Source organism: Lithobates pipiens, unplaced genomic scaffold (genome assembly GCF_037356315.1).
Source record: "Lithobates pipiens isolate NorthernLeopardFrog02 unplaced genomic scaffold, aLitPip1_a1.2 Scaffold_30, whole genome shotgun sequence".
Classification (NCBI taxonomy): Eukaryota; Metazoa; Chordata; class Amphibia; order Anura; family Ranidae; genus Lithobates; species Lithobates pipiens.
The window spans coordinates 170,873,123-170,900,686 of record NW_027507791.1 but is presented as its reverse complement, the minus strand read 5'-3'; the positions used below and the strand labels follow the sequence as shown (position 1 = coordinate 170,900,686).

At 49.2% G+C, this 27,564-nt stretch overlaps 5 pseudogenes; all 5 read left to right on the top strand.

The window, feature by feature from the left end:
* The first annotated feature begins 7,280 nt into the window (after positions 1-7,280).
* On the top strand, positions 7,281-7,399 carry LOC143947428 (5S ribosomal RNA; annotated as a pseudogene).
* Positions 7,400-7,721: 322 nt separating this feature from the next.
* LOC143949191 (5S ribosomal RNA) lies at positions 7,722-7,840 on the top strand (annotated as a pseudogene).
* A 320-nt stretch (positions 7,841-8,160) lies between these two features.
* Positions 8,161-8,279, top strand: LOC143946961 (5S ribosomal RNA; annotated as a pseudogene).
* A 321-nt stretch (positions 8,280-8,600) lies between these two features.
* On the top strand, positions 8,601-8,719 carry LOC143948410 (5S ribosomal RNA; annotated as a pseudogene).
* Positions 8,720-15,930: 7,211 nt separating this feature from the next.
* Positions 15,931-16,050, top strand: LOC143949821 (5S ribosomal RNA; annotated as a pseudogene).
* Positions 16,051-27,564: the final 11,514 nt, after the last annotated feature.

Below are 27,564 nucleotides of genomic sequence, written 5' to 3'. Positions count from 1 at the left end.
AAGCCCGTGGGTCCAAGAAATAGGGCTGCTCTCAGAAGCCCTTTCGGGGCTTGCCTGGTAAAGGCCTGGTCAGACAGGCCCGGAGGGAATCTAGGATGTCCAATAATTGGGGTCATAGGAGAAGGGAAGTTAGTCAGGTGGGAAAGGTGAAAAAAACTATCCATCTCGGCGAGCGAGGGGCCAATTAACGGGTGAGTAGTCACACAGGGCTCCAATGGCCTCCCCGCCCAAGGCAGACCAGCCAGTGGAACCCGCGCCATCTCCTGCTCTAGCTTGACCCATAGCTTCAGTTCCCCATGCCGGTGTCTTATCACATATGGTCCCCCATCGGATAGTGTCCGCTGTGTACTGCGCATTCCGAAAATTGCCGAGCATGAACGGCGCCTGCGCACTGAGTCCAGGTTCTATCCCCACTATCCAAGTGGACATAGAGTAAGAATATAAAAGAGCCGAGCGCAGCGAGGCAAAGCCCGAAGCGTGGCGAGCGAAGCTCGCCTGCAAGGGGCCCTCTAATATTCACAACCCTATGTCCGCTTGGATGGTGGGGCTACCACCTCCACTCACCGCGCAGGCGCCGTTCAGCTTTGGAGATTTTCCGAAGCTTCGTCTGCTCCGTACTGTGCATGCGCAGTACGGCGCGGACACTATATCATGGCCGGACAGTATATGGCAGAACACCGGCACCAGTCAACCACCGGTGTCATGTGCGTCGCTGTGTAATATAGAGCAGGGTCCGGGAAGCCAATACCTCCCCGCAATTTCGGTCGCAATAGCATTGCCCTACCAATACGCATATGTTTTCCGCGCCAGAGGAACTTGATAAAGATTGAGCGAACCGCATGAAAGAAAGTCTGGGGTATTTTGATAGGTAAGGCTTGTAGTAGATACAGAAGTCGTGGCATCGTGTTCATCTTCAACACATTACAGCGTCCGAACCATGACAGAGCTAGTGGGTCCCATCTTTTAAGGTCCGCTGTAAGCCCATAGGCTTCTTTTTATGTTGTTGGCTTTGACCTGTTTTTTTTGCTTGTTTCTCAAGGCGACCATCTTGGCGTTTGTCAAGAGGGTTGGGCGTGTCTTGAAGAGAACGCTTACGGCCACATCAACCTGAAAGCACCCGATGTCGTCTGATTTCAGAGGCTAAGCAGCGTCAGGCCTGGTTAGTACCTGGATGGGAGACTCCCTGGGAAGACCAGGTGCCATAGAAGGATCTGGTCTGGTTAGTGACTTTTTTTTTTAAAATTCTTTATTTACGGATTGCAGGTAATACAGAGACAAACTGTAAAATACATAGATCCCTCAGTTTTCCAGGTTAACAAAAATACATAGTTAATACTTTGTGGGGGACCGGGGGAAACCTAACAACTTATGTCAGCAGCAGCCCCAGCCGTGGCTAGGCCACCACATTATCCCACTCTAATGATCTGGCACCCCAGTGTCTACTTATAAACCAGGGCAGTCCCCGGGGCGATCCCCCTCAAGGCCCAAACTGAGGGGCCTCTAACATCGGTCACCTTCATTCTACTGGTCAAAGAGCTCAGCCGGGACCACCCCGAGGGCCGCCAACCCCTGGCTGGGAAATCGAGGGAACAAAACGAAAAGATCCTTGCAATCACCATGTATTTTAATTATACTTGGGAGTTAGGGGGTAAGGAAAGAGGGGGGAGCAAATGGGCAGGAGAAGGGTATGGGGGTAGAAAGAATGAAAGTTATAGGGGGCTAACAGTGCTACGAGGCAGACGGGGGAGAGAGTGAACCAGGGTGGTATACGAGAAGGGAGAGAAAGAAAGAGGACTCCGATGGGTTCCCACGACCGGACCCTTCCCTCTATACACGTGCCAGAGCCTACAGATAGGATCTGTATGCGTCGGAAAACCTGAACAGGCTCCAAGACAACCAACGAGCAGTGTGCTCTTCCTCCCTGTCGCCTAACGCTGATGTGAGCTGTTCCATACGGTAGATGTCGCAAACTCTTGCAAACCAGTGAGACACCAGTGGAGCGGCCTGCTGTTTCCACATGCTAGGTATACATGCCCTGGCCCCACTCAGAAGATGTTTTAAGAGAGATTTATGGTACTTCTTGCTCGAGAGTGGGGTCAGATTGAGGAAGATCGCAGCTGCGTTGTTCTGGAGATCAATAGCCGTGAGGTCAAAAATGATATTGAGAACCTGTCTCCAGAAATGGGCCAGTTGAGGGCATTCCCAGAAGATATGTAGTAACGTGCCGGCTTGTTCACCGCATCTCCAGCACAAAGGGCTGTGACCGGGAAACATAGCCGCCAGGACAGTGGGGGTCCTGTACCATCGGGTCAAAATTTTATAAGCTATTTCCTGGTATTTACTACATAGGGATGACTTGTGCGCAAAAAGAAGCACGCGGTTCTTCTGGTCTGGCGAGAGCCGGACATGCAGGTCTCGCTCCCATTTTTCCACGAACACCAGGTTACCCTGGGAGAGTTGGTCCAGTAGGATGCGATATGACAGGGAAAGAGACCCTCGGGTCGGTTCCTCTCCTGAGCATACCTCCTCAAACGATGTTAGGGGTCTGCGGAATTCGCCACTGTTTGGCAAAGATTTCAAGAAGTGGGAGAGTTGGGCAAGCTTCCACTGTCCCAGGGCCGTGGTTGCTAACGCCTCGTACATAGTGGAGACCGCTGTCCATGTCCTAGGGCCAAGAAAAGAAGAGGCCCGCACAAGGTCCCGGTCAGGGTTGAGGCGGAAAGACTTTTCCGTCATGCCGGGTTCAAAGCGTGGGTGTCCAATAATAGGAGTCATGGGCGAAGGGAAACTGGGCACGCCCGTCAGGGTAAAATATCTGTCTAGCTCTTGTAACGTTGGCTCAATGAGTGGGTGTGCCCACGTCGCTCCCGACCAGCCCGGTCCACTCCAGGGCAAACCCTCAAGTGGAAATGGTACGGATTCACGCTCCAGACGAACCCACAGCTTATCCTTCAGGTGTCTGCACCAGTCAACTGCTCTGTTCATGTGCACCGCCGTATATTACCATGCCGGATCTGGGAGGGCAATCCCTCCCTTGTCTTTTGGTCTGAGCAGTAATGTTCGGCTGAGTCTTGGAGGCCTGCCCTGCCATACGTATCGAATAAAGATGGAGCGCATGGCTTTAAAAAATGATTGGGGGATTTTTATCGGTAAGGCTTATAATAGATACAAGAGTCTGGGCATTACATTCATTTTGAGCACATTGCATCTCCCAAACCAAGAGGTCGCCAACTTTGACCACCTCTCTAGATCTACGGCAAAATTTTTTAGAAGCGGCTGGAAATTCAATTGGAAAATCAGATGTGGGTCCGGGGGAACCAGCGACGGGAGGTTTGCCGAAGCTAGGTACTCGTCAATGGCCGCTGTGCCGGCCTGGAGGGTGTCTCCTGAGTCCCGGGGGTGCAAGTTATAAAGGGCTTCATAGAAAGATCGGAAACACTCCGCTATCTCCCGTGAATCATGAAGCTTGGCACCCGAAGGGGAGGTTATGGTTGGAATGAAGGACGCGTTGCGTTGGGCACGCAGGGAGTTCGCTAGGGACCTACTACACTTGACTCCATATTCATAATACGTCCTGCGGACCCACATGAGTCTGGTTCTAGCCTGAAAGAGAGAGAAATCTCTGATTTGTTCTCTAAGATCTCTCACCTCCACCTCCAGCGCAGCAGTCGGCTGGGATTTGTGTCGTTGTTCACACGCATGCAACTTGGCAATAAGTTTGGAGAGAGCCTCAGTTTTGGCCACTTTGAGTCTATGACCATGTTTAATAAGAATGCCCCTAATGTAGCATTTATGAGCCGCCCATAACATGAGGGGGTTGGAAACAGAATCACGGTTATGATCAAAGTAACTTTCTAATTCCCTAAGCAGGTCTGCGTGGGTCTCAGGGTCCTTCAGGAGAGACTCGTTCAGTCTCCACCAGGACTGACCACGCGACTCCTGTTGTAGCTTCAGCATCAAAGAAATCGGGGCATGGTCAGACAGGGCTATGTGGCCTGAGCGTCTGAGCGTCTGTGACCGCCGGGATAGCATTGTGGGCGACTAAAAACATATCTATACGTGAGTAAGAACCACGAGCGGTGGAAAAGAACGTATAGTCCCTATCCTGTGGGTGAAGCGTACGCCACACATCGATCAGTCGGTGGGAGTGTAGCAGGTCTCTTATGTGTGAACGCGTTCTCGCAGAAATCGCAAAGGTGCCCGATGATGAGTCTCTGCGGGGGTCCAAGGTGAGGTTAAAGTCCCCCCCAATGATCAAAGTACCCTCCGAGAATGCAGCCAGGGCATCCAAGGATGCTTCTAAGGCCGGCAGCTGGTCCACATTCGGCATGTATAGGTTGGCAAGAGTAAAAGTTTGCGAGTGGAGAGTTTCCTTAATGAAGAGATATCTCCCTTCACTATCGGCTTGGACAGCTAACAGGCGCCACGGCAAGTTTTTAGCAAGAAGAACACACACTCCTCTCGATTTGGAAGTAGGGGACGTGCTGTGGTGGGCCAGGGGGAAGTGCTTACTATAAAGCCGTGGTATTTGGTCTGTCCTGAAATGGGTCTCCTGGAGGAAAACTATTTGGGGCTTCATCCGCCACAATTCTGTTAGGCAGCTGGACCTTTTTTCAGGTACATTCAGCCCTTTCACATTACAGGAAACCAGCTTCAGGGCCATGACGGCAGTGGTACCCGGCCGGCGGTCCCCACCAGAGTCAGTAGTAGATATAGAGTTCAAGCACAGAGGAAGAGGAGGAGAAAAAGGAAAAGCAGTAACGAAGCGGAGAAGGTCCGGAGTTAGTAGGGAGGAGGAGGGTAGGAGGGGTGGGGATAGATCGGGGAATTGCTAAAGCTCCTATCGGAGAGAACCTGCCGGTTAGGGCAGAGGGGCCTAGTGGGGGAATAGGTAAGGCACTGCAGAGGGAGGAACTCGTCGGTGCAGTACCCCTCCAGCATCCCATGGTCCATGCAGTCGCAATCGGGCGTGCACGGAGCTTCTTTGGCATCTTAACTACGACATCAAACGCATTATAGAACATCACTGCAGCAGGTATCGGGCAGTTAACAACAGTAGAACAGTGCATAATTAGACCAACATATTAAACTTTTCAACACAGAGTATAGATAACTTTATACCACCCAGGCACCCACCCCTCCCCCCCCCCCAGAAAAAAAAAAAAAGGAAAAAAAGGGGGGGGGGAGGAGGAGAGGGGGAGGGAGCAGGAACGCCGCCCAGGGGCACCCGGGGGCACCACCAGGCAGTCCAAAAACACAAAGAGCGCCGAGACTAGGGCACCTGTAGATAAACAGTAACGAGAATGGTGAACAGTACCGCCAATAACTCAGGGCTTCGTCCAGGAAGCGCAGTGTCCAACTCTGTTCTTCCAATGTCCTTCCTCTCCCCTAGCTGGGGCGCTGGGAACAATGGCCCGTGGCATGGTAAACAACACAAAGCTGGATACTCCAGCCGTCTATGTTGGTAGAGAAAAAGAAAACAAAAAAAAAAGGGTATAACACAGGAATAACGGAAAATTACTGTACTCTCTCAGGGTTCACGATCTTGAGGGGCCTGCGATCTCTGATGTTGGGATCGACGGTGGCGTCTCACTCTCTGTTGCCTGGTTGAGGGGTTGGTTGTTCGTCGGGGCCACTGCTCCCTGGGGGACAACAGGAGCCAACCAGTCGGGGACCTGAACCGAGGGCAGGCCCAAAGCCTCCAGAAAGGACGGGACCTCCGAAGGGTGTCGTAGCGCAAGGGGCCTCCCATTTTTGCGCACTATAAGGTGAAACGGATGGCCCCACTTGTATGGAATCCTCCGTTCAGTTAGGTGTTCCAGAAGGGGTCGCAGACAGCGTCTCATCTGGAGGGTCTTGCGGGATACATCTGGCAGAAGGGTGACTTGGGCCCCGTCAAAATCAATGCTGCCTTTGCGCCACGCCGCTTGCAGGACATCCTCCCTAACTGAGTAATTGTGGAGACAGCATAAAACGTCACGTGGCCGGTTCTCTGTGGGGCTCCTGGGGCCCAGGGTCCTGTGGACTCTATCAATGGCTATTACTGTGTCAGCAGCGCGGTCCAGACAGGCGTTAAATATAGCTGTAACTGTGGCTTTGAGGTCTGCCTGGCCAGCGGCTTCGGGCAAGTCTCTGATCCTGATGTTGCGTCTGCGGTTGCGATTCTCAAGGTCATCCACTAGGAGTTGCAACTGTGTGACTCTTTCAGCAAGGGTATCATGTGCGGCTTGCAGGCCAGAAACATCAGTGGTCAGGGAGGTCACATCCGATGCCAGGGTGGTCACCCGCTCGTTCGTAGCCGACACGTCACGTTTGACCCCTGCGATTTCATGTCGCAAGGTCGTTTCAATCCTGGCTGCCATACAGCTAAAGTCTGCTTTAGTGGGAAGGTTTTGGAGTAAAGTTAGGATGGCCTTGTCCCCCAATAATGCTGGTGCTGGTGGCAGCGGTGGGTCCCCCTGTGTGTCTGAGGTAAGAGCAGCCTGGCCATTCGGTCCTGGGATGAGGCTTCCACTGCGGGAGGGTCTCTGGGATAGTTGGGAGTTGTGAGGGAACCAGGGTGGCAGGCCGCTATGGTCCGGGCTGTCAAGCGAGGCCATGGACAGTGAGCGGGGGAGACACGGGGACAAGTCACTAGGCGGGGAGAACGGGGGCATGTCGTGTCCCTGCATAGCAGTCTGCTCACCTTCCCTCTGTACCGCGTGTCCTGGAGCGCCGGAGGCCGCGGGCGCCATCTTGGCTGGATCCGGCGTGGAGGCCGGAGGCTGCAGCGGGACCAAGTACCTGTCCATGGCAGCAGCGGCGGACCCCGCTCGGCTGGCTGTGTTCCGCCGAAGCGCGGGGATGTCGGCGATGCCGAAATATGCGACCAGACTGTGGTAAAGGGGTGTGGAGGGGTCACGGACCGGGAGCTCCGGAAAAGAGCGTCCTCACTCCTTCATGCCTAGGTCACGCCCACCCTGGTTAGTGTCTTGATTGGGAGATCGCCTGGGAATACTGGATGCCGTAGGCTTCTTTTTATGTTGTTGGCTTTGACCTGTTTTTTTTAGCTTGATTCCCAAGGTGACCATCTTGGCCTTTGTCAAGAGGCTTCAGAGTGCCCAAAGAGAGTGCCTACGGCCAAATCACCTATATAGTATCTTATATATAATAACTAAAAATATTATTTATTATTATAGATATAGATATATAGTATAGTGATTTGGCCGTAGGCACTCTCTTTGGGCACTCTGAAGCCTCTTGACAAAGGCCAAGATGGGTTGAGAGTGCCTGAAGAGATTGCCCATGGCCACATCACTCTGAAAGCACCCAATCTCGTCTGATCTTGGAGGCTAAGAAGAGTCGGGCCTGGTTAGTACCTGGATGGGAGACCACCTGGGAATACCAGTTATTGTAGGCTTCTTTTTATGTTGTTGGCGTTGATTCGTTTTTTTTTTTTTTGCTTGTTTCCCAAGGTGACCATCTTGGCATTTGACAAGAGGGTTGAGAGTGCCCAAAGAGATCACTTACAGCAGCATCACCCTGAAAGAGCCCTATCTCTTCTCTTCTCTGAGGCTAAGAAGGGTTGGGCCTAGTGGGTACCTGGATGGGAGATGGCGTTGGAATACCAGGTGCCGTATTCTTCTTTTTATGTTGTTGAAATTGACCTGTTCTTTTTCGCTTGTGTCTCAAGGTGACTATCTTGGCATTTGTCAAGAGGGTTGAGAATGCCCAAAGAGATTGCTTATGGGCACATAACCCTGAAAGCACCCGATCTCCTCTGATCTCAGAAGGTAAACAGGGTTGGGCCTTGCTAGTACCTGGATTGGAGACCACCTGGGAATACTAGGTGCTGTAGGCTTCCTTTTATGTTGTTGGCCTTGACCTGTTTTTTTTTCCACTTGTTTCCCAAGGTGACCATCTTGGCTTTTGTCAAGAGGGTTGAAAGTGCCTGAAGAGATTGCCTACGGGCACATCACCCTGAAAGCACCCGATCTCGTTTGATGTTGGAGCCTAAGAAGAGTCGGGCCTTGTTAGTACCTGGATGGGAAACCGCCTGGGAATACCAGGTGTCGTAGACTTCTTTTTATGTTGTTGACGTTGACCTGTTTTTTTTTCGCTTGTTTCCCAAAGTGACCATCTTGGTGTTTGTCAAGAGGGTTGAGAGTGCCTGAAGAGTTTGCCTATGGCCACATCACTCTGAAAGCACCCAATCTCGTCTGATCTTGGAGGCTAAGAAGAGTCGGGCCTGGTTAGTACCTGGATGGGAGACCACCAGGGAATACCAGTTATTGTAGGCTTCTTTTTATGTTGTTTGCGTTGATTCGTTTTTTTTTTTTTGCTTGTTTCCCAAGGTGACCATCTTGGCATTTGTCAAGAGGGTTGAGAGTGCCCAAAGAGATCGCTTACAGCAGCATCACCCTGAAAGAGCCCTATCTCTTCTCTTCTCTGAGGCTAAGAAGGGTTGGGCCTAGTTAGTACCTGGATGGGAGATGGCGTTGGAATACCAGGTGCCGTATTCTTCTTTTTATGTTGTTGACATTGACCTGTTTTTTATCGCTTGTATCTCAAGGTGACTATCTTGGCATTTGTCAAGAGGGTTGAGAATGCCCAAAGAGATTGCCTATGGGCACATAACCCTGAAAGCACCCGATCTCCTCTGATCTCAGAAGCTAAACAGGGTTGGGCCTTGCTAGTACCTGGATTGGAGACCACCTGGGAATACTAGGTGCTGTAGGCTTCTTTTTATGTTGTTGGCCTTGACCTGTTTTTTTTTTCACTTGTTTCCCAAGGTGACCATCTTGGCGTATGTCAAGAGGGTTGAGAGTGCCCGAAGAGATTACCTATGGCCCCATCACCCTGAAAGCACCCAATCTCGTCTGATCTCGGATGCTAAACAGTACGCTAAACAGTACCTGGATGGGAGACTGCCTGGGAATACCAGGTGCCATAGGCTTCTTTTTTTTTTTTTTTTTATTTAGTAGAATGCAACATACAATGCAAAGGCAACTTCACAGAATGTGTGATACAAATAGTTACAAACAAACGATCATATTGCATGGATATCAGAGCCAATGGTAAGAAGTCAGAGGAGAATAGCATGTGTACAGCTTTGCGGTCATATCAAGATGAGATTAAAGCTCCATCTCGTTGGGATCCTCTACCACTTAAAATATTATTGATACTAGCCCTGCTATCCTCGAAGAGTTTAGATATCCATAGATAGGGGAAGAGTATTGTGTAGTAGTCAAATGGGGTCGGAACATACCATTTTCTTTTCCCTTTTTTGAGTTAAGAAGGGAAATAGTAGAACTGAAAGGAGGGAGAAGGGGAAAGAGAAGATTGGGGAAGGAAATGGCAGAAAAGGAAAAGAAGGGGTAAGGGGGTGTCGTGGGTAGAGTGGATAGGATGGGGTCCCCTCCCAGGGAGCAAGAGACACCCTCGGCTCACCAGCTCATCAGCTGTCCAACGTTTGGAACAGCGATCTCCAACGATCACCATGAGCTTACTATGTCTCGCGGAGGTATTCTTCCGAAAAGCGAAACTGGGTCCAGTAGAACCATCTGTTCCCATGCTCCTCCGTTTTATCCCTCATTGTGGCAGTCAGGTCTTCCATTCGTTCAATATCATTTACCCTTGCGAACCACTGGGTCACCATTGGAGCAGATTGCTCTTTCCACTGACTTGGGATACAGGCCCTAGCTGCATTGAGGAGATGTTTAAGTAAGGACTTATGATAACGCTTTCTCGACATAGGAGTTAGATTGAGAAGAACTGCTGTGGGATCATTGGCTAAGGAAATGTCTGTGAACTTGTGGATGAGTCTCAGGACAGGCTGCCAGAATGTTTGTAATTTAGGGCATTCCCAGAAAATGTGGAGAATGGTGCCAGCCTGTTGCCCACAGCGACAGCAGCGGTCAGATTGACCGGGGAATATTTTGGCCAACACCACCGGTGTACGATACCAGCGTGTGATCAGCTTATATGAGATCTCCTGATATTTACTGCAGAGTGACGACTTATGGGCGAAAAAGAGTATTCTGTCCTTCTGTGGTTTGGAGAATGTAGTTTGTAAGTCCCTTTTCCATTTAGCTAGGAAGGGTGGATCCGTGGAGGATTGTGCGTCTGTCAGGATTTAGTAGGACCTAGAGAGGGAACCACGAACTGGGCCATCATCCAGGCAAAGTTCCTCGAAGGGGTGGAATTGTCTAGAGAAGAACGAATGGTTAGGTAGTGATCCGAGGAAATGGATTAGCTGTCTAGCTCTCCAGCTATCCAATGCAACAGGTACTTGCTCTAGCAGTATGGTCCCCATGGGAATCAAGCCCGTGGGTCCAAGAAATAGGGCTGCTCTCAGAAGCCCTTTCGGGGGGCTTGCCTGGTAAAGGCCTGGTCAGACAGGCCCGGAGGGAATCTAGGATGTCCAATAATTGGGGTCATAGGAGAAGGGAAGTTAGTCAGGTGGGAAAGGTGAAAAAAACTATCCATCTCGGCGAGCGAGGGGCCAATTAACGGGTGAGTAGTCACACAGGGCTCCAATGGCCTCCCCGCCCAAGGCAGACCAGTCAGTGGAACCCGCACCATCTCCTGCTCTAGCTTGACCCTTAGCTTCAGTTCCCCATGCCGGTGTCTTATCACATATGGTCCCCCATCGGATAGTGTCCGCTGTGTGCTGCGCATGCGCAGTACACAGCAACACAGATTCTGAAAATTGCCGAGCATGAACGGCGCCTGCGCACTGAGTCCAGGTTCTATCCCCACTATCCAAGTGGACATAGAGTAAGAATATAAAAGAGCCGAGCGCAGTGAGGCCGAGCCCGAAGCGTGGCGAGCGAAGCTCGCCTGCGAGGGGCCCTCTAATATTCACAACCCTATGTCCGCTTGGATGGTGGGGCTACCGTTCGGCTTCGGAGATTTTCCGAAGCTTCGTCTGCTCCGTACTGGGCATGCGCAGTACGGCGCAGACACTATATCATGGCCGGACAGTATATGGCAGAACACCAGCACCAGTCAACCACCGGTGTCATGTGCGTCGCTGTGTAATATAGAGCAGGGTCCGGGAAGCCAATACCTCCCCGCAATTTCGGTCGCAACAGCATTGCCCTACCAATACGCATATGTTTTCCGCGCCAGAGGAACTTGATAAAGATTGAGCGAACCGCATGAAAGAAAGTCTGGGGTATTTTGATAGGTAAGGCTTGTAGTAGATACAGATGTCGTGGCATTGCGTTCATATTACAGCGTCCGAACCATGACAGAGCTAGTGGGTCCCATCTCTTAGGGTCCGCTGTAAGCCCATAGGCTTCTTTTTATGTTGTTGGCTTTGACCTGTTTTTTTTGCTTGTTTCTCAAGGCGACCATCTTGGCGTTTGTCAAGAGGGTTGGGCGTGTCTTGAAGAGAATGCTTACGGCCACATCAACCTGAAAGCACCCGATCTTGTCTGATTTCAGAGGCTAAGCAGCGTCAGGCCTGGTTTGTACCTGGATGGGAGACTGCCTGGGAAGACCAGGTGCCATAGAAGGATCTGGTCTGGTTAGTGTCTTGATTGGGAGATCGCCTGGGAATACTGGATGCCGTAGGCTTCTTTTTATGTTGTTGGCTTTGACCTGTTTTTTTTAACTTGTTTTCCAAGGTGACCATCTTGGCCTTTGTCAAGAGGCTTCAGAGTGCCCAAAGAGAGTGCCTACGGCCAAATCACCCTGAAAGAGTCCAATCTCATCTGATCTCTGAGGCTAAGCAGCAATGGGCCTGGTTAGTACCTGGATGGGAGACAGCTTGGGAATACTAGGTGCCGTAGGCTTCTCATTATGTTGTCGGCGTTGACCTGTTTTATTTTCCCTTGTTTCCCAAGGTGACCATCTTGGCATGTGTCCAGAGGGTTGAGAGTGCACAAAGAAATTGCCTATGAGCACAACACCCTGAAAGCGCCCAATCTCGTTTGGTCTCAGAGGCTAAGCAGGGTTGGGCCTGGTTTGTACCTGGATGGGAGACCGCCTGGGTTTTCCAGATGCCGCAGGCTTATTTTTATGTTGTTGGTGTTCACCTGTTTTTTTCGCTTGTTTCCCAAAGTGATCATCTTGGCATTTGTCAAGAGGGTTGAGAGTGCCTAAAGAGATCGCTTACAGCCGCATCACCCTGAAAGCACCCTATCTCTTCTGATCTCAGAGGCTAAGAAGGGTTGGGCCTAGTTAGTACTTGAATGGGAGACGGCCTTGGAATACTAGGTGCCGTAGTCTTCTTTCTATGTTGTTGGCGTTGACCTGTTTTTTTTCGCTTGTTTCCCAGGGTGACTATCTTGGCATTTTTCAAGAGGGATGAGAGTGCCCAAAGAGATTGCCTATGGGCACATCACCCTGAAAGCGCCCAATCTCCGCTGATCTCAGAGGCTAGAAAGGGTCGCGCCTTGTTAATATCTGGATGGGAGACCGTCTGGAAATACTAGGTGCGGTAGGCTTCTTTTTATGTTGTTGGCGTTGACTTGTTTTTTTTTGTTTGTTTCCCAAGGTGACCATCTTGGCGTTTGTCAAGAGGGTTGAGCGTGCCTGAAAAAATCTACTATGGCTGCATCACCCTGAAAGAGCCAAATCTCATTTGATCTCAGAGGCTAAGCAGGGTTGGGACTTGGTTAGTACCTGGATGGGAGAACGCCTGGGATTTTTCGATGCCATAGGCTTTTGTTAAGTTGTTGGCATTGACTTATTTTTTTTTGTTTTGTTTTATTCTTTTATTAAGTATAAGTAGAACAACATAAATATAACAGTCAACCATACAGCATGACCCAGGGTCACAATTACATGGTAACAAAAAATAGGCAGCCAGATAACTCTGGGTTCTCAGAGGGGAGTCCTAGAGTTTCATGCAGAAAAGAGAGAAACCCCACCTCGGACATGTAGTACAGTATAACTAATGCAGCCCTGTTCGGACAAATGTAATCATGGAGAGCAACTGGGACCACAGCGAGCCAGCTTATCATGACCTATGTGAACCAGAGTAAAATATGAGCCGGTCGTGTCCAGAACCCTGGGGCTCTTCTGGGTCCCAAAGGCTAGTAAGGAGACAAGGCATAGTCAAAAGGGAGGACGGGGGAAGAAGAGAGTGCAAAGACGGAGAGAGAGGAGGGGGGGGGTGGCGGCGGGGAAAAATAGAAAAATAAAGACAAAAAGGGAGGGGGGGGATGCCACCCAGGGCAGACATGGCCTACGTAGGTAAACGTTAGATGTTCAGTCTTTTTCTGGGACAGGGGCGCTGCTCACCTCCCGAATGTAGTCTCAAGTACCAGAAAAATACCTCCAGGGCCTCCATGTAACACTAAATGCCTCTTCAGTGTTGTGAAGGGTGGCGGTCAATTCTTCCATCCGGAGAATATGATTGACTTTGGAATACCACAGCACCTTGGATGGGGGGCTGAGGCTGCCTCCACAGTGTGGGAATGCAGGCCCGGGCGGCATTCAGTAGTTGCATCGGGAGTGTTTTTTTGTATTTTCGAACAGGCTGTTCGGTCAAGTGTAGAAGGCACGCTGCTGGGTTGTCTGCGATATCTACATTTCTGAGAGTTTTTATCGTCTCGGTCACCTCCACCCAAAAGTTCCTCAAGGCCGGGCATGCCCAGAAAATGTGTCCCATGGTCCCCGTATCTGAATTGCACCTCCAACAAACATCCGGGATCGATCTATTCATTTTATTCAGAAGGTATGGGACTCTATACCAGCGTGAGACTATCTTGTATCCTGATTCTTGATATTGGTTTGCGATGGAAGCTTTATGTACTAATGTCAGGATCTTTCCTATCTGTTGTGGGGTAAATGTGATGCCAAAGTCCCTCTCCCATTTGTGGATAAATGGTGGGGGTCGACTCCTCCTCCTGACTACTTAATAGGTTGTACAGGAGGGAGAGGGTGTGTCGCACAGGTTCCTTTTTGTGACAGATGGATTCATAGGGCGTCAGGTCTCTAGGAGTGTAGGGGGCCCTTTGTATGGCCAAAAGAAAGTGATGAAGTTGATAAGCACTAAACAAGTCAAGCAGAGGGTCAGAAAGCTTGGCGACAGTTTGCGTGGTCGGGAGCCCTCCCGAGGGCCACACCTCTCCCAGATGCTGTTTCCCCACCACTGTCAACTGTTGCAGTTTCTTGTTGGTAAATCCCGGTGGGAAGTCTGGATTACCTATAACCGGAGTCATTGGTGACGGCAGGGGAGCAATGTGTGTGCAGCGTAACAACCTCCGCACAACAGCCAACGTAGCTCCCACTACGGGGTGACCTCTGAGGTCTTTTGGTAGGGAGGACAGGAGCCACGGGGAGGTCAATAGGGGAATGGATCCATCCTCAATCTCCATCTCCACCCACTGCTTGTGTGGGCCATTACAATGCCAATCAACGACTCTCGCTAGCAGAGTCACTCTGTAGTATTGTCTCAGATCTGGGAGACCCAGACCCCCCTTGTCCTTTGGTCTGGCAAGCAATTGCAAACGGGCTCTGGGCGGTTTGCGCGGCCAAATAAAGTCCCGGAGCAGCACCTGCAGTTGTCTGAAAAAAATTGGGGGTAACCGGATCGGTAATGTCTGGAACAAGTATAAAATCCGCGGGAGGGCCGTCATTTTGAATGCATTACAGCGCCTGAACCAGGTCAGTGTTAAAGCATGCCAGTTTCCCAAATCAGATTTCAGTCTATTCAGGAGAGGGACAAAATTAAGCGGGTACAATTGCGCCAAATCCGCTGCGATGTCAACGCCCAGGTAACGTATAGATTTTTCAGCTCAGTAGAATGGAAAAGCGGAGCGTAGCCTCTTGGCCTCACCATCCGGGACCGATATATTCAATACAGACAAAGGTGCAATTGATTTTATAGTTTGATAGGCTGCCGTATCGCTGGAGAGTCGCGAGTATATTGGGAAGCGATATGTGTGGATTGAAGACGAAAGAAATTAGATCGTCAGCGTACGCCGCAATTTTGTGGTGTGCCGAGGGTTTGGATATGCCAGTAATATTCGGGTCATTCCGAACGTGACACATAAGTGGTTCCAGTGTCAGAATAAAAATTAGGGGAGACAGAGGGCACCCCTGCCTCGTCCCATTAGTGATGGGGAAAGAGTCCGAGCACTCTGAAAGCACCCAATCTCGTCTGATCTTGGAGGCTAAGAAGAGTCAGGCCTGGTTAGTACCTGGATGGGAGACCACTTGGGAATACCAGTTATTGTAGGCTTCTTTTTATGTTGTTGGCCTTGATTCGTTTTTGTTTTTTTTCGCTTGTTTCCCAAGGTGACCATCTGGGCATTTGTCAAGAGGGTTGAGAGTGCCCAAAGAGTTCGCTTACAGCAGCATCACCCTGAAAGAGCCCTATCTCTTCTCATCTCTGAGGCTAAGAAGGGTTGGGCCTAGTTAGTCCCTGGATGGGAGATGGCTTTGGAATACCAGGTGCCGTAGTCTTCTTTTTATGTTGTTGACATTGACCTGTTTTTTTTTCGCTTGTTTCCCAAGGTGACTATCTTGGCATTTGTCAAGAGGGTTGAGAGTGCCCAAAGAGATTGCCTATGGGCACATAAGCCTGAAAGCGCCCGATCTCCTCTGATCTCAGAGGCTAAACAGGGTCTGGCCCCCTGCTAGTACCTGGATTGGAGACCAACTGGGAATACTAGGTGCTGGAGGCTTATTTTTATGTTGTTGGCGTTGACTTGTTTTTTTTTTTTTTGTTTACCAAGGTGACCATCTTGGTGTTTGTCAAGAGGGTTGAGAGTGCTTGAAGAGCTCGCCTATGGCCACATAACCCTGAAAGCACCAGATCTCGTCAGAGACTAAACAGGGTCGGGCCTTGTTAATACCTGGATGGGAGACCACCTGGGAATACTAGGTGCTGTAGACTTCTTCTCATGTTGTTGGCGTTGACTTGATTTTTTTGTTTGTTTCCCAAGGTGACCATATTGGCGTTAGTCAAGGTTGAGAGTGCCTGAAGAAATCTCCTACGGCCACACCACCCTGAAAGAGCCCAATCTTATCTGATCTCAGAGGCTAAGCAGGGTTGGGACCAGTTTAGTACCTGGATGGGAGACCGCCTGGGATTTCCAGATGCCGTAGGCTTCTTTTTATGTTGTGGCCATTGACCTATTTTTTTCCGCTTGTTTCCAAGGTGACCATCTTGGTGTTTGTCAAGAGAGTTGAGAGTGCCTGAAGATATTGGCTACGGCCACATCACACTGAATCTGTTCCATCTCATCTGATCTTGGAGGCTAAGCAGGGTCCGGCCTGGTTAATGCCTGGATGGGAGACCACCTGGGAATACCAGGTGTCGTAGGCTTCTTTTTTTTTCAAATATAATTTTTTCTCCAAATAGGGGAAGACGGTCCCCCAAGTACATAATGCAACAGAGAAATACAGAGCAAAAAGCAGCTGAACAATACTTGATACAGGTATATTCGCAACTGTGAGTCTGCCTTCCATCAATCACAATGATTCGAGGCACGGATAAAGTACTGTACCAAGATCCAGGGTCACACAAACCCCAGGTCCCTCCGGCATAATCCATCCAGAGGGGGGTGTGGGGCCGTCATTCCCAATTTTCCACTCTTTCCAAAAGAGAGAGGGGGTGGAGGGGGTGAGAGATAGGGGAGGAAGGCCGAAAAGAGAAGGGTTGAAAGATCAGAAAAGGAGAAGAGGGGACGAGACACGATGGCAGCCACTGTCCAAGGGGCCAGTCAAGGAAAGCTCAGAGCACTAAGGCGATAGCAGGCGACATCCTTCTAGCGAGAATATAAAGGTATTCCAGATGTCTCAGGTTTGTTTAAAAAATTCTTGTTTACCTTGTGATGTGAGGATCAAGTCCTCCATTTTTTTTAATGTCCTCTATTTTCCTAAGCCAGTGAGTAATGAAAGGGGGGGAACATTTTTTCCAATAGAGAGGGATGCAGGATTTCGCCGCATTAATCACATGCCGTAAAATAGATTTTTTTGTACTTCTTAATGGGAATCTGTGAATGGTACAAGAGAAAGAATGCAGCCTCTTCCTGGATGGAGAAGTCTGTGAATTTTTGTGTCATGCATCGGATCTCTGTCCAGAAGTCCACCAAGCTGAGGCAGGACCAAAAAATGTGCAGCAACGTGCCCTCTTCTTCTCCACACCTCCAGCATATGTTCGAGGAAGAGGGGAAACATTTCTGCAGCTTTGATGGTGTCAAATACCACCTGGTGAGAAGTTTAAAATTCGTCTCCTGTATCTTCGTGCACAGCGACATTTTGAGAGCCAAAGTGATAATGCGTTGTCTCTGTGCTGGGGAAAATTAGCAATTAAGGTCCTTTTCCCAGTTGGCCAGACAGGTTAAGTGTGGGTAATCTGTTTGAGAGAGAATGTGGGCCAAAGGGCCTTCGCTCCTGCATAGAGTCTCAAACTCCGTCTGAGGGCGGGCGAACGTTTGAGGATTGGGGATGGAATGGAGAAAATGATGTCGTTGCGCCGCTCTCCAAAAAGGCAGTTGGAAAAGCCCTGTCGGATCTGTTAGGGTTGAGAAAGAAGGCCATTTTCCATCAATGACGAATTTAGACGCATTGTCTAGGTTGGAATTTCTAAGTGGGTCCCCAGTTCAAAGGTTGGATGGCCACGTATAGGGAATAGGGGGGAAGTCAAAGACGTGAGTGTGTTTTGGGTAGCGATCAGGTGACTGACTTTCAACTAAGCCCCTATAGTGGGATGTGACATAAATTCTGTGGGTAAATACTTATAGCACCACATGGCGCTTCTTAGCGGGATTCGGGAGTGAGCTTAGAAAGTTTGTTTCGATTCCAGTCCAATACACGCCCCAGATGGGAGGCCAGGTAGTAGCGTCGCAAGTTAGGGAGAACCAACCCTCCCTGTTGTTTAAAAAATGTCAGCTGTGACCGCTTAAGTCTGGGATTTTTGTGGGCCCAGTTAAATTGAGTGAGCAAGGATTGAGCTTGCTTAAAAAACAGGACTGGAATCTGGATCGGGAGAGCTTGGAAAAGATAAGTAAATTTAGGGAGTATGTTCATTTTAATGAGATTGCATCTGCTGAACCAGGAATGGAGGCCAGAATGCCACCCGTGAAGCAAACTGCGGATCTTAGTGACAAGGGGTGGGGGGAAGTTCAACATAAACGTACGCGCGATGTCCGGTGGAATGTAAGTACGTGAGTATATCTTACTTATCCATGCCAGCATCCGTTCACTCAGACCTATATGGCGAAGGACCGAGAACATTAATGTCCATTTGACCCGATCAAAAGCCTTCTCGGCATCAGTACTCATGAAAAGACAAGGGGTCCCAGATGACTTTGCTTTACGGATCAGGGTAAGCACCTTAGTGGTGTTGTCCCTATCTTCCCTGGTGGGAATAAAACCTAACTGGTCAATATCAGTACTCATGAAAAGACAAGGGGTCCCAGATGACTTTGCTTTACGGATCAGGGTAAGCACCTTAGTGGTGTTGTCCCTATCTTCCCTGGTGGGAATAAAACCTAACTGGTCAATATGTATAAGGGACTACAAGTGATGTGCCAATCACGTGGCGAGGAGTTAGAGAATAGTTTTAGGACCGAATTTTGGAGGGAAATGGGTCTGTAGCTCCCACATAGGCCTGGGTCTTTGCCCTCCTTAGGTATCAACGAGATGTGGGCTCTAAGGGTATCCTCAGGAAAATCCCCATTCGAGCTCAGAGTATTAAATAAATTCACCAAGCGCGGGCCGAGAATAGGGAGGAAGGTCTTAAAGTATTGTGCGGTATATCCGTCAGGGCCCGGAGCCTTACCCACCTTCGGAGGTCCCACGGCCGTCTGGACTTCTTCCAGTGTGATCGGGTCCTCCAAGAACTCCCGTGATTCCGATGAGAGGGTTGGTAGACCAGAACCGGTTACATATCTGTCTATATTGTCCTGTCCAGACCCTGAATCGGGCAGGTTGTAGAGATCAGAGTAACATTTTTCAAAGACTTCGACTATTTGGGTTGGGGTAGAGGCCCTCTGGCCATTCTCATCTATCAACTGTGGTATGTAAGAGCCAGATTTCAACTCCTTTACCGACCTGGCTAAGATTTTTCTGCATTTGTCCTCTGACTCCTACGTCAGTTTACGACAAAACTGGAGTGCCGCTTTCGCTTTATAATGGAGTAGGACAGCAATATGGGTATGGAGTGTCCCCAATTCAATCTCTAAGGTCCGTAAGGGGGTATGTTTATGTTTCGCTTCCACAGAGGCAAGTTCACGAAACAGATTAGCAAGCTGTTCCTTCCGTGTTCGTTTGATGCGCGCCCCGTGCCTGATAAGTACCCTGCGGAGTACTGACTTGTGAGCCTCCCAAATTATCCCCGGGTCACAGTCCTGCTTTAGTTTTCTTGGAAATAAAGGTCCAATTCCCTGGTCACATCTGCTAAAACTTCCGGTATCTGGAGCAGGCTCTCATTAAGGTGCCAGAATAGAGACCTAGGTGAGGGGTAGGGAGCGAGGAGCAAGAGGCAGAAGTGTCAACCGATGGCGAAAGGGGACATTAAAGTCCCCACCTAATATCAATTGGCCCTCCCGAAAGTCACATCATCTGTGCAGGGTAGTTCTGAGGAACGTGTCTTGGTGATCATTGGGAGCGTACACAGTGGCAAATGTAAAAAGGCGCTCTCCAATGTGGCCCCTAAGAAAAAGATATTGGCCCCCAGGGTCCACCAGAGAATCCTGGAGAACCCAGGGGAGCCTGCTAGAGATCAGAATGGAGAGGAGGGGTTAGTAGAGTGGTAGACCTTAGGGAAGGATCTCGACCATAGAAAGGGCAGGCTAGTATTTTTAAAATGTGTTTCTTGTATAAAGGCCACATCAGTACAGGATGTGTTCAGTTCTCACAGGAGGATCCACCGTTTTTCAGGGGAGTTCAGTCCCTTAACGTTTAGAGAGGTGACCTTGACTGAGTCTGCCATCGCTCCTCGGGGGGGGGGGGGGGGGGACATCAGAGAAAAGCAAAGAAAGTTGAACCAAGGTAGGTTTTGGGTAGGTAATGCATGGTGGGAACTAAGGGGGAGAAAGGAAGGGCAAATGCAAGGAAAGGTAAAGGGAAAAAGAGGCCGGGCACCTCAACCCCAGGGGGAGAGGGAAATTAAGGGTTGTCCGCACTCAACAGTACAGGAAGGGTATACTAAAACAGCACAATTATGCTATAGCGCTTACCAGATGTACACTGGGTTTAACGCGCTGTCCTACTTGGGTAATTGGGTAGACAGGTTGGAGAGGGAGCCCCCGAATCCTAGTCCCCCCAGCCCCGGCAGTGGTAAATGTCACGTCTGATACCGGTATGCAAATAAAAGACAATCAGTAACATCAAAGAAACAAAAAACAATAGTATAACCAAAACAGAGGTAGAGCATATAACTGTTAGCACTGAGGGGTCTCCTCGGCTCGCCCTAAACGTAGGCATGCACGAGGGAGCCCGTCACAACAGAAAAGGCATCACAGAATGGGATCCACCACCCCCCGTCCCATACCCCTAAAGTACATGCAGTCCCCAAACAAATGCCTTTCTCCCTTTGGCAGATTGTCCTCTCCTTACCCCCGCTCCCCCATCCACGCCCCGGGGGGAAAAGGGGCAGGGAAGGGGGGAAAGGGGGAGTGGAAGGGGGGAAAGGGGGAGTGGAAGGGGGAAAGGGGGAGGGAAAGGAGGGAAGGGAAGGGTGGGAAGGGGGGGAAGGGAGGGGGGAAACAGGGGAGAGGGGACAAACATGCAGAAATGTCAAGTCCTTTAGCGCACTCCCACCAGCAAACACCCGGACCCCATAAATTTCAACTCCTCCCCTCCATGGTCACCACATCAAGATGAAAGAGAAGCAGCCCTGGTCGGTGCATGGAAAACCCGGCAGGCAAGGGGCTGGGGCCACCATCCCTCCATCCAATGGGAGACTTCACCCGAGCAGCAGTCCTGGGGCCCGCCAATTAGTGTCTCTCCTGCATCTCCAGAGGGAGGCTGGGACTGCCCAAACAGTAAGGGGTAAATCCTCCAGGGGGGTCCAGAGTCACCCTGGAGGGAAGCAGTGTCTCGTACCAATAGGCTCAATAAATAAGTCATCCAGGGTCCCCGAAAGCTGCAGAAGGCAATGTCGGCAAAGAGTAGGTGGGAGCAAGAGGGGGGGACAAGGGGCACATCCAGGGGGAGGGGACACATATGCGGGAATGTCAAGCACTTCCAGTACAGCGCATTAGGTATCACTCAGACCCCCCAAAGTGCAAATCCCCCATCTAAGGTCAAGACTCCAGAAGGGAAGATGAGCCGCCCTGGTCTGTACATGAAAGAACCTGCTGCCAAGGGGTTGGGGCCATCATCCCTTCCTCCAATGGGAGATGCCACCGGCATGACAGCCCCGTGTCCTGTCAAGTGGTGCCCCTCTGACAATGTCGTTGTGGTATATGTGGAGCATCCAGGGAGAGGCAGGGACCACCCAAACAGTGAGGGGTAAAGCCTCCAAGGGGGACCGTTGTCAGACAGGAGGATAGCGGTGTCTTGTACAAGTTGGTTAATTAGACAAGTCATCCAGTGTGTTTCTGTGAGCAGCGGAAAGAAAGGTCCGTAAGGATTATGAATGGGTGGGGGCCAGGGAGTGCATAAAACTGCCACCAGATGACCGGGGCAGAGAGGGCAAGGGGATGAAAGTCAGATCTGGTAGGTGGGGGCGGGGGTGAGGAGTGTCCCTCATATTACTCACATTGGCCATACCTTGAAGCTGAGCGCTCTGCATACCCAGGACGTTCTTCTGTATAATCTAGCCTATCTGTACACATTAGTCGGTCCTCTGTATACACTAGTCTGTCTGTATACACTAGTGTATACAGATAGGCTAGATTATACAGAAGAACGTCCTGGGTATGCAGAGATGGAGGCTAGGGTATACAGAGAGAGAGGCTAGAGTATGCATACTTGCTAGTGTATACAGACGGACTAGTGTATACAGAAGACCGGCTAGTTTATATAGGGAGGCTAATGTGTGCAAAAGACAGGCTAGTGTATACAAATAGGCTAGATTATAGAGAAGAACATCTTGGGTATGCAGAGAGAGCGGCTGGGTTACACAGAGAGGCTGCTGTATGCAGACTTGCTAGTGTATACAGACGGACTAGTGTATACAGAGAGGCTTGGGTATACAGAGAGCTAATGTATAAAGAGCAGCTAGTGTATACAAAAGACATCCAAGGGTATACAGAGAGACTCGTGTATGCAGAAGACCGGCTAGTTTATACAGAGAGGCTAAAGTGTACAAAACACAGGCTAGATTATACAGAAGAACGTCTTGGGTATGCAGAGATGGAGGCTAGGGTATACAGAGAGAGAGTGAGGCTGGGTTACACAGAGAGGCAGGAGTATGCAGACTTGCTAGGGTATACAGAGAGCGAGGCTAGAGTATGCATACTTGCTAGTGTATACAGGTGGACTAGTGTATACAGAAGACCGGTTAGTTCATGGTCAACACATCAAGATGAAAGAGGAGCAGCCCTGGTCGGTGCATGGAAAATCCGGCAGGCAAGGGGCTGGTGCCACCATCCCTCCATCCAATGGGAGGCTTCACCCGAGCAGCAGTCCTGGGGCCCGCCAATTAGTGTCTCTCCTGCATCGCCATCGGGGGCTGTGTAGAGAATCCAGAGGGAGGCTGGGACCGCCCAAACAGTAAGGGGTAAATCCTCCAGGGGGGTCCAGAGTCACCCTGGAGGGAAGCAGTGTCTCATACCAATAGGCTCAATAAATAAGTCATCCAGGGTCCCCGAAAGCTGCAGAAGGCAATGTCGGCAAAGAGTAGGTGGGAGCCAGAGGGGGGGACAAGGGGCGCATCCAGGGGGAGGGGACACATATGCGGGAATGTCAAGCCCTTCCAGTACAGCGCATTAGGTATCACTCAGACCCCCCAAAGTGCAACTCCCCCATCTAAGGTGAAGACTCCAGAAGGGAAGATGAGCCGCCCTGGTCTGTACATGAAAGAACCTGCTGCCAAGGGGTTGGGGCCATCATCCCTTCCTCCAATGGGAGATGCCACCGGAATGAAAGCCCCGTGTCCTGTCAAGTGGTGCCCCTCTGACAATGTCGTTGTGGTATACAGTGACTACAAGTAGTATTCAACCCCCTGCAGATTTAGCAGGTTTGATAAGATGCAAATAAGTTAGAGCCTTCAAACTTTAAACAAGAGCAGGATTTATTAACAGATGCATAAATCTTACAAACCAAAAAGTTATGTTGCTCAGTTAAATTTTAATAAATTTTAAACATAAAAGTGTGGGTCAATTATTATTCAACCCCTATGTTTAATATTTTGTGGAATAACCCTTGTTTGCAATTACAGCTAATAATCGTCTTTTATAAGACCTGATCAGGCCGGCACAGGTCTCTGGAGTTATCTTGGCCCACTCCTCCATGCAGATCTTCTCCAAGTTATCTAGGTTCTTTGGGTGTCTCATGTGGACTTTAATCTTGAGCTCCTTCCACAAGTTTTCAATTGGGTTAAGGTCAGGAGACTGACTAGGCCACTGCAACACCTTGATTTTTTCCCTCTTGAACCAGGCCTTGGTTTTCTTGGCTGTGTGCTTTGAGTCGTTGTCTTGTTGGAAGATGAAATGACGACCCATCTTAAGGTCCTTGATGGAGGAGCGGAGGTTCTTGGCCAAAATCTCCAGGTAGGCCGTGCTATCCATCTTCCCATGGATGCGGACCAGATGGCCAGGCCCCTTGGCTGAGAAGCAGCCCCACAGCATGATGCTGCCACCACCATGCTTGACTGTAGGGATGGTATTCTTTGGGTCGTATGCAGTGCCATCCAGTCTCCAAACGTCACGTGTGTGGTTGGCACCAAAGATCTCGATCTTGGTCTCATCAGACCAGAGAACCTTGAACCAGTCTGTCTCAGAGTCCTCCAAGTGATCATGAGCAAACTGTAGACGAGCCTTGACATGGCGCTTTGAAAGTAAAGGTACCTTACGGGCTCGTCTGGAACGGAGACCATTGCGGTGGAGTACGTTACTTATGGTATTGACTGAAACCAATGTCCCCACTGCCATGAGATCTTCCCGGAGCTCCTTCCTTGTTGTCCTTGGGTTAGCCTTGACTCTTTGGACAAGCCTGGCCTCGGCACGGGAGGAAACTTTCAAAGGCTGTCCAGCCCGTGGAAGGCTAACAGTAGTTCCATAAGCCTTCCACTTCCGGATGATGCTCCCAACAGTGGAGACAGGTAGGCCCAACTCCTTGGAAAGGGTTTTGTACCCCTTGCCAGCCTTGTGACCCTCCACGATCTTGTCTCTGATGGCCTTGGAATGCTCCTTTGTCTTTCCCATGTTGACCATGTATGAGTGCTGTTCACAAGTTTGGGGAGGGTCTTAAATAGTCAGAAAAGGCTGGAAAAACAGATAATTAATCCAAACATGTGAAGCTCATTGTTCTTTGTGCCTGAACTACTTCTTAATACTTTAGGGGAACCAAACAGAATTCTGTTGAATTGAGGGGTTGAATAATAATTGACCCTCTGAATAAACTTTTCACTATTTAAAAAAAAATTAAACAAAGAAATAACATTCTTTTTTGCTGCAGTGCATTTCACACTTCCAGGCTGATCTACAGTCCAAATGTCACAATGCCAAGTTAATTCCGAATGTGTAAACCTGCTAAATCTGCAGGGGGTTGAATACTACTTGTAGGCACTGTATGTGGAGCATCCAGGGAGAGGCAGGGACCACCCAAACAGTGAGGGGTAAAGCCTCCAAGGGGGACCGGTGTCAGACAGGAGGATAGCTGTGTCTTGTACAAGTTGGTTAATTAGACAAGTCATCCAGTGTGTTTCTGTGAGCAGCGGAAAGAAAGGTCGGTAAGGATTATGAATGGGTGGGGGCCAGGGAGTGCATAAAACTGCCACCAGATGACCGGGGCAGAGAGGGCAAGGGGATGAAAGTCAGATCTGGTAGGTGGGGGCGGGGGTGAGGAGTGTCCCTCATATTACTCACATTGGCCATACCTTGAAGCTGAGCGCTCTGCATACCCAGGACGTTCTTCTGTATAATCTAGCCTATCTGTACACATTAGTCGGTCCTCTGTATACACTAGTCTGTCTGTATACACTAGTGTATACAGATAGGCTAGATTATACAGAAGAACGTCCTGGGTATGCAGAGATGGAGGCTAGGGTATACAGAGAGAGAGGCTAGAGTATGCATACTTGCTAGTGTATACAGACGGACTAGTGTATACAGAAGACCGGCTAGTTTATATAGGGAGGCTAATGTGTGCAAAAGACAGGCTAGTGTATACAAATAGGCTAGATTATAGAGAAGAACATCTTGGGTATGCAGAGAGAGCGGCTGGGTTACACAGAGAGGCTGCTGTATGCAGACTTGCTAGTGTATACAGACGGACTAGTGTATACAGAGAGGCTTGGGTATACAGAGAGCTAATGTATAAAGAGCAGCTAGTGTATACAAAAGACATCCAAGGGTATACAGAGAGACTCGTGTATGCAGAAGACCGGCTAGTTTATACAGAGAGGCTAAAGTGTACAAAACACAGGCTAGATTATACAGAAGAACGTCCTGGGTATGCAGAGATGGAGGCTAGGGTATACAGAGAGAGAGTGAGGCTGGGTTACACAGAGAGGCAGGAGTATGCAGACTTGCTAGGGTATACAGAGAGCGAGGCTAGAGTATGCATACTTGCTAGTGTATACAGGTGGACTAGTGTATACAGAAGACCGGTTAGTTTATACAGAGAGGCAAATGTGTACAAAAGACAGGCTAGTGTATACAAATAGGCTAGATTATAGAGAAGAACGTCCTGGGTATGCAGAGATGGATGGCTAGTGTATACAGATAGGCTAGATTATACAGATAGGCTAGATTATACAGAAGAACGTCCTGGGTATGCAGAGATGGAGGCTAAGGTATACAGAGAGAGGCTAGAGTACGAATACTTGCTAGTGTATACAGATGGACTAGTGTATACAGAGGACCGGCTAGTTTATACAGAGAGGCTAATGTGTACAAAAGACAGGCTAGTGTATACAAATAGGCTATATTATAGAGAAGAACGTCCTGGGTATGCAGAGAGAGAAGTTGGGTTACAAAGAGAGGCTAGTGTATGCAGACTTGCTAGTGTATACCGGTGGACTAGTGTATACAGAGAGGCTTGGGTATACAGAGAGCTAATGTATAAAGAGATGCTAGTGTATACCGACGGACTAGTGTATACAGAGGACCGGCTAGTTTATACAGAGAGGTTGATGTGTAAAAAAGACAGGATAGTTTATACAGATAGACTAGATTATACAGAAGAACGTCCTGGGTATGCAGAGATGGAGGCTAGGGTATACAGAGAGAGAGAGCGAGGCTGGGTTACACAGAGAGGCAGGAGTATGCAGACTTGCTAGTGTATACAGATGGACTAGTGTATACAGTAGACCGGCTAGTTTACACAGAGAGGCTAATGTGTACAAAAGACAGGCTAGTGTATACAGATAGGCTAGATTATACAGAAGAACGTCCTGGGTATGCAGAGATGGAGGCTAGGGTATACAGAGAGAGAGGCTAGAGTATGCATACTTGCTAGTGTATACAGGCGGACTAGTGTATACAGAAGACCGGTTAGTTTATACAGAGAGGCTAATGTCTACAGAAGACCGGCTAGTGTATACACATAGGCTAGATTATAGAGAAGAACGTCCTGGGTATGCAGAGATGGAGGCTAAGGTATACAGAGAGAGAAGTTGAGTTACAAAGAGAGGCTAGTGTATGCAGACTTGCTAATGTATACCGGTGGACTAGTGTATACAGAGAGGCTTGGGTATACAGAGAGCTCATGTATAAAGAGATGCTAGTGTATACAAAAGACAACCAAGAGTAGACAGTGAGGCTCGTGTATACAGAAGACCGGCTACAGAGAAGCTAATTTGTACAAAAGACAGGCTAGTGTATACAGATAGGCTAGATTATACAGAGGAAGGTCCTGGGTATGCAGAGATGTAGGCTAGGGAATCCAGAGAGAGACTGTGTTACACAGAGAGGCTAGAGTATGCAGAAGACCGGCTATTTTTTTTTTACAGATAGGCTTGTGTATACAGAAGACAGTCTGGGGAATTCAGTGAGGCTAGTGTATGCAGAGAGGCTGGGACACCGAGACTATTGTAAAAAGAAGGCAGGCTAGTGTATATAGATTACGGGCACCTGTATACAGAAGACAGAGAGGCTAGTCTATATTGAGTGGCTGGTGTACACAGAGAGATTAATGTATACAGAAAAGCTAGCGTGTAAAGAAGACAGGACTTTATTTTTTGCTAATGCAACTACTTTTGAAACATATAAAGTGCTTTTTTCATATTTTGGTGCTGTTAAAAAGTGGTGTGTTGTCAGTGGTGATATCAATGTGACAGTTAATGTGGAGAACTACAACTATTCAAAATAGAGCAAAAGAGTGCTAAGTTTATTTTGTTAAGTCATTGACTGATAGACGTTAAGTAATTGGCCGTTATTGGTTTGGCAGTACATGGTTTATTTTGATGTAAGATAGTTTTATTCTCTACTTATAGCCGAGTTTTAGACGACTTTATTATTAGCATTATTCGCATTATTCATATATATTATGCAGAGTGTAAGTATT